Genomic DNA, 7,500 nt, shown 5'->3' on the forward strand with positions numbered 1-7,500 from the left:
TACTGGTAACTGAAGTCCGTCTTTTTTTTATATTCTTTTGATATCCACATTTAGAATATGTTTATGTTTGGAGAAAAATCGAAGTGCATCGGTCGAAGTTTTCAATATTTTCTGTACTTTAAATATTCATAAATGACCTTAATTATCATTCTGCTTAATATCCAGTTAATAAATGGCTTAATATCTTGCTAGAAATCTATTCGCATGACCAATGTCCACGAATAATTTGTTGATGGCTTGTGATTTGAGAAGCTGTTTCCACGTCAAGGAAGATCTGGCTGACAAGGTCATCCATCATCGTCGATCCATCTGCTTCTTTTCCTTTGGGAAACACTTCAAATAATTCGTTATCGTTGTTCTTATTGTTTAACCCGGATCAGCTCTGAGTGAGCAGGTTTAGTCATACACAGTCAAGCCTAGGCGCAGCCGTAGCTGTGTGTGGTAATAAGTTTGTTTCCTATCTTCATGGTTCTGGGTTCAGTCCCACTAAGTGGCACCTTGGGAGAGGGCCTTCTACTATAACTTGGGATGACCAAAGCCTTGTATGTGTGTGGATTTGTTGGACGAGAACTGAAAGAAGCCCGTTGTATGCATACATACATACATACATACGTATATATATATATTTCCGACGAAGAGCTCCGCTCGAAACGTTAAACCCTCCTTCTTCCCTTCCTGAGCGTCCAATAATACTTTATTTGTTCCACGTCCTCGCGTTGCTGTTTTTTTTTTTTTTTTTGTGTTTTCTTGTTTGGATTAACTTTATATACCGCACGCTCACACGGATACTGAGTGCCATGGATACCAATTCCTGGATTTTTACACCTACGGATTACTGTTACCATTCTTCCGGAGTACGCCACTGAAATCGTGATTGGAAATCAAAAGAATCTGTCCGTGACTCTACAATAACTTTTTTCCTCGAACTTTTTTTCTCGTACTTTTTCCCTCTTTACCTTTCTTCTTCTACCTCCATTTTTCCACTTGTGTCGCCACCACTTACACCTACACAAGCATTCACCACTTCTCAACATGCCTGACTTGCACTCGTTCATCCAACACCTTCAATAAAAAACATTATTCTTCCACCTTTCTACTTCCGGTCTTTCAATATGTGACCTCGTGTGTACCGCTGCCGATTTTTTTCCTCTGTCTTCCCTTCTCGGGATCTTTCCTTCTCCTATGTTTCCGACGAAAAGCTCCTCTCGAAACGTTAAACCCTGCTTCTTCCCTTCCTGAGCGTCCAATAATACATTATTTGTTCCACGTCTTCGAGTTGCTGTGTTTTTTTTGTTTTTTTTTGTGTTTTCTTGTTTGGATTAACTATATATATAAATTAAATAACGAGGGTTTTAATTGATATTAACCAATTAAAACCAGTGGCTTAGCATATCTAAAAAATCCGATAATTAAAAATTACGAGGGGCGTTCAATAAGTAATGCCCCTGACCCACTTCCCATAGCAGTAGAGCAACGAAACTTGGCACAGTTATTAGTCTTTTTCTACATAGGAACCACCCAGAGTAACGCATTTCTCCCATCGTTTGATGCGGCTCTGGAGACCGTTTTTGTAGAAGAACCCAGCTTGGTCCTCCAACCTCGACGTGACTTCAGAAATCAAGGCTGCATCATCTGTGAAACGCTTTCCTTTCAAAAACAACTTCATGATTGGGAAGAGGTGAAAATCAGAGGGTGCAAGGTCAGGAAAGTAGGGGGGATGGGGAGGAGTTCATAGCCATACGCCTGTGCTTCTGATCTGGCGACAAGCGAGTTGTGGACCGGAGCGTTGTCCTGCAGGAGGAGGATGCCTTTGCTGATCTTGCCCCGCCTCTTGATTTTGATAACTTCTCTTAATTTCCTCAAAAGTGAAGCATAATAGGCTCCTGCAATTGTGGTACCCTTTGCCAGGAAATCTGTCATCACTACTCCGTCCTGGTCCCAGAAGACTGTGAGCATGATCTTGTCAGCGGAGGGCTGCACCCTTGCCTTCTTTGGAGGGGGTGAGTCACGGTGCTACCACTGAATTGACTGGGCTTTGGTCTCTGGATCATCGTGATGGACCCAGGTTTCATCCTGTGTAATCAGTCTTTTGAAAAATTTTGACTCATCTTCTTGGCACATCTCCAAATTCACCTTCGAGCACTCGACGCGTTCTTGCTTCTGGAAAGGCGTGAGCAGCCTGGGAATCCATCTGGCAGACACCTTTTGCATATGCAAATGGTCATGAATGATAGTTTCCACAGACCCGGTACTAATCTTGACCTCATGGGCTATTTGGCGAATAATTATGCGTCGATCTTCCAAAATGGCAGCCTTAACTTGACGGACAGATGCCTCATCAATGGCAGAAGGGGGCGACCAGATCTGGGAGCTGTTTCCACAGAGTTCCGACCATGTTTGAATTCACGATGCCAGCGTTTTACAAGGTCATATGATGGGGCATCATCACCATAAGTTACTTTCATTTCATCAAAAGTCTCCCATGGTGTGCGTCCTTTCAAATACAAAATCCGGATCACTGCTCGACACTCAACAGGCTCCATTTCACACTTGACTCAGTTCAAACACCTGTAAATCAGAAACCACAATTATTTCAGATCTGTAATTTGCCACTTACTCTATAGAGATATACATAATTGTACATGCAAAATTTCAGCTAGATCAAACAACTGCAAGTGGGTCAGAGGCATTACTTTTTGAACGTCCCTCGTATATTACATACAAAATTAAGAGGAATGACCACGAAGGTGGACACCTAATATGCTAAAGATAGACCTCAAATCACCTTACCACGAAGAGTGTATTCTCAAGAAAAATTTAAACAAAACGCCAGAATGTTAAAATGAGCAAGACAAATGAAAATATACAAAATAAAAAACGATCACCAACGATTGGTTTCGTTTGTTAATATTTACGAATGTAAATATCTGCAAACTCATCGGTGTAGTCTGTCGCTTACAAAACACAATTTCCAGAGCCAGACACAGAATGCTCACCCGAAAGAGAGCATATATAAAGATCTGCAAATTACATTTGGGGGTATTTTTCACAGGTCTTCATTTTGGTGCACTGAGGCTGGAAATAACTCTGCAGTTAATAAATTTCTGCAGCTAATTTACCGGTTAGAGAACATTTCTATTTAAAAATTAAATAATGAGGGTAGAAACTGATATTAATCAATTAAAACCGGTGGCTTGGCGTATTTAAAAAATCCCAAGATTAACAATAATATTACATACAAAATTAGGAGGATGATCAACGAGGTGGACACCTAATATGCTAAAGATAGACGTCAAATCGCCTTAGCATATTAGGTGTCCACCTTGGTGGTCATTCCTCTTATGTGTGTATATATATATATATATATATATTTATTTATTTATTTATTTATTTATTTATTTATTACGGAGATAAACTTGCATAGCAAGTGGCCTGATCTGAGAACGTGTGGTGAAACGAAAACAATTGTAGCGTGGAAGGTGTTTATAGGCTGCATATGCAGCATGAAATTTTGTCAGTGAACAGGTCGCGGTCTCAGACGAAAATATTTTGGCAAATTAAATTTAAATGTTGAAGTGAATCTAACGGTTTTTGTGTGTTTCTTAAATGGCTTATAAACACCTTCCACGCTGCAATTGTTATATATATATATATATATATATATATATATATATATATATATATGTATATGTATATATATATACACACACATATATATATATATATATATACATATTATATATACATATATATATATATATATACACTCACACATATTTATGACTATCATCCTGGTGTATACCAACAATACATACATACATATATATATATATAATATATATATTATATATATATATATATATTATATATAATAAAGATATAAACAGAATTAAAAATATAATTATAATTAAGTGCTACTGGATGTGACCAGCATTCTACGCTTGAAGTAGATGTCAAATACTTACAATCCACTCTAAGATATGTTCTCTACATTCAACCACAAGCCACTGATATAATCATTTTTTGATTATATCCTTATTTTATAAATATGAATAATTTTAGTTTTGAATTCAGTATATTATTATGCGGGACAGCATTTACCTCGTACTAGTTCTGACATCAACCGTATGGCCAAGATGGGCAGAAGATGGAATGTATACACGGGAAATGCGTGTATGCATTGGTATCTATGGATGTATTTATCGGTGGGCACACGTATTTCTCGTTTATATGTATTTGGTAAACTTCTGCTGATGAATGCAGAGTAAATTCTTGCGGAGCATGAAATCTCTAGGTATAGAGTTATCCAAAAAAGATTCTTGTATATTTTCTCGCTCATTTCCTCGCGTTCGACCTGTGGTTAAATATAGAGAGCATATCTTAGAGTGGATTGTAGGTATTTGACATCTACTTCTAGAGTAGGCTGCTGATCACATCCAGTAGCCCTTAATTACAATTATATTTTATAATTATTTTCTTTTAAAATTTAGTTTTACCTATACGGCCACTCTTATGTGGTAGTTCACTGATATAATCCTGTTCTGATTATATCCGTATTCTATATGTAGGCGCAGTTACCTCCCCTGACCGTAGGTGTCTGAATAGCTCACCACTAAGTGGCACAGCATGTAACTCTGAGGTTGCGGCACTTAGCCCTATCTCCTTGTCATCGCAACAGCAGTGTGCGAGGATATGACTTCATTAGCTCTTGCATAAAGCATGCATAAGGCAGCTAATAGACAGTGAGCAGCTATGACGTAGGATGCACAGAAGCAGGACATGGCCTTTCGCTTGTAAATATCTTTCGTGATTTATTCAACTTGTATATATTTGTGACCGGGAGTAAAAGCATTTAAAAGCTACAGTTTGGTTCTGTGGATATTCATTGTACAGTGTTCTTTCTTCCAATGACATCTTCTATTCCAGCTTTCTGAACGGAGTCGTTATTACATGGTTTCACCACGTGGCACCACGACCATGTAAATATATGTATATATATATATATATATAAACAAAAATGCTAGTTTTAAAATCTCAGTGAGTGGAATATATATATATATATATATATATATATATATAGGGAGAGTTTACGAAAAAAACAAAAGACGAAGACAGGTGGTGTCAAAACAAACAGATGTATTTGTATAACGCCCAGGAGTAGAAAAAGTCTTTTACGTTTCGAGCCTACGCTCATCTACAGAAAGGGACACAGAAAAACAAGGAGAAAAATAATGTGGGTTGTGGCTAACAAGCTATCATGGCAGCCGGTGAAAGACCGCTGTACCTGTGTGGCCACTAAAACAGTTGGAGTCGTGGCGTTTGAGACTTTCATGTCAGCAATCCAATTTGTGAACCACAATGGTCGTATGTATTTCCTACATGCTTCTGTTATCAATACTAAAGATAAGGGCTCATGTTAGTTTTTCATAGGAAAGCTTTCGTTAATTTCTCCTTAGTATCGTATAAATGATGCATTGCCGCTTATGATCTGTTTCAGGAGATGTTTTTCTAGATTTAGAATGGATTTTATTCAAATAATACGCTTACAAAATTCACGTGAAGCATATGTGAAGTTTTATTATACACGTTGACTGAAATCGCTATTGCACAAACACACACACACACGCACACACAAACACACACACGTACACATACACGTACACACACACGTACGTACACATACGCGTACTCACACACATACACACACACGCAAACACACAATACATATAATTGCATATATATACGTAAATATGTATATATAATATATGCTTGTATATGTATGTGCGCGCGTGTGTGTACGAATGTATGTATGCGTATGTGTATCGGTAATGTTGTATGGATGACGATTTGTATCTTTGTCGCCTTTTACTTTATCCTTATATATATAAGATTTCATTTCTGTTTTATGTAAACAGACGTGATGTATCTGTAGGAAGAATATTTGACAGATTACCAAACACTAACTGCCTAGGAATCGAACTCGAGTCACTACGCTTGGACGTAAAACTGAACAACAACAAAATTAGGGTGCTGTCAATATTTGATAACGTCAGCAAATGTGTGAACACTCAAATCGACAGACCTAGCAGGTGATTAAATCATTAAATATCAGTTGTGTAAGCATCATAGGGGTTACCAACAATTTCATCTTTTGGCACTTTTTTCTTTGAAAGTCATTCATCCTCTGACTCGGTAGTGTCCGTATGTCAGCCAGAAGGACATCGATAGTGGTCATGATAAAGCTTAAGTCTGTCAACTGCTAGAATCCACACAACGACGACTGCTATCTTTACTGAATCGGCATCTCATTCAAACAGCTGAACTGCTAAACTTGGTGTAAATATTTCTTTTCTGTCTTTTGCACTTACGGCATATTGTTTTGTTAAAACTAAATAGATATTTTGTATTTGCAACATCATACAGGGTTCTTATTCTTCCTTCTCGATCAAAGTTTTATCTTCGTTACTCTGGTCACGACCAAAAACAAAATCTTTATGTCAAGATATCGAGCAGATTATAATTCAAAAGAAGTACTCAATGCATGATAAATGTAGAGTCAATATGTCTTTATTCTCGAAGTAATATCTGACAACAATACAGTTGTTTCAATATATTTCTGTATCACACAAAGTACCTTTGAAAAAGCACAGTAATGTATTGATGGTACTCTGAGACTGGAGACCTTACAACAGAGAAAATACAGAGATGTATTGACGGTACTCTCGGACCGGAGACCTTACAACAGGAAATATACAGTAATGTATTAATGGTACTCTTGGACCAGAGACCTTACAACAGAGAGTACTCAGCTAAAGGCTGCAAAGATCAGGTGATGGCATCAATCACAGAAGTATGAAATAACTGGTGGACATCACTGAGATTCGAACTCAAAGCTTAAGTACAATTTTTTTTTGTTCCAGCTTTGAAGTAATTCTCCCGGGAAAATCCACCCGTATTTAATCACTTACCTCCCTGCTTTTGAAGCATTTGGTTTAGTAGAAATGAAGATGCGATACCTATGATTTATAACAGCGTTTTAAGCAAAGCTGAATAACAGTTAACAAATACTTCAGAAACAGTATCTTGGATCAGATCACATTTATAAATTGAAATATATATTACAGTTTAAGGTGGCGAGCTGGCGGAATCGTTAGCATGGCAGGCAAAATGCTTGCCGGCTTTTCTTCTACCTTACGTCCTGAGTTCAAATTCAGCCGTGGTCGACTTTGCCTTTCATCATTTCGGGGTTGATAAATTAAGTACCAATTGAAAACTGTGGTCGATGTAACCGACTTAAATTTGACCCTGAAGTTTCAGGCCTTTTGCTAAAATTATAAAACCAATGTATATTACAGTTTACTTTCCACCATCTTACTTCTGCTGTTAAGTGACGAACTCGTTGAAGTGACGGACAAAGTGTTTCGCGATCAATTGTTGCGGCTGTTTGCCTTCTGAATTCAAAACATACCGTGATCAGCTTTGCCTCATTCTGCGAGCGAT

This window comes from Octopus sinensis, linkage group LG4 (genome assembly GCF_006345805.1).
Source record: "Octopus sinensis linkage group LG4, ASM634580v1, whole genome shotgun sequence".
NCBI lineage: Eukaryota > Metazoa > Mollusca > Cephalopoda > Octopoda > Octopodidae > Octopus > Octopus sinensis.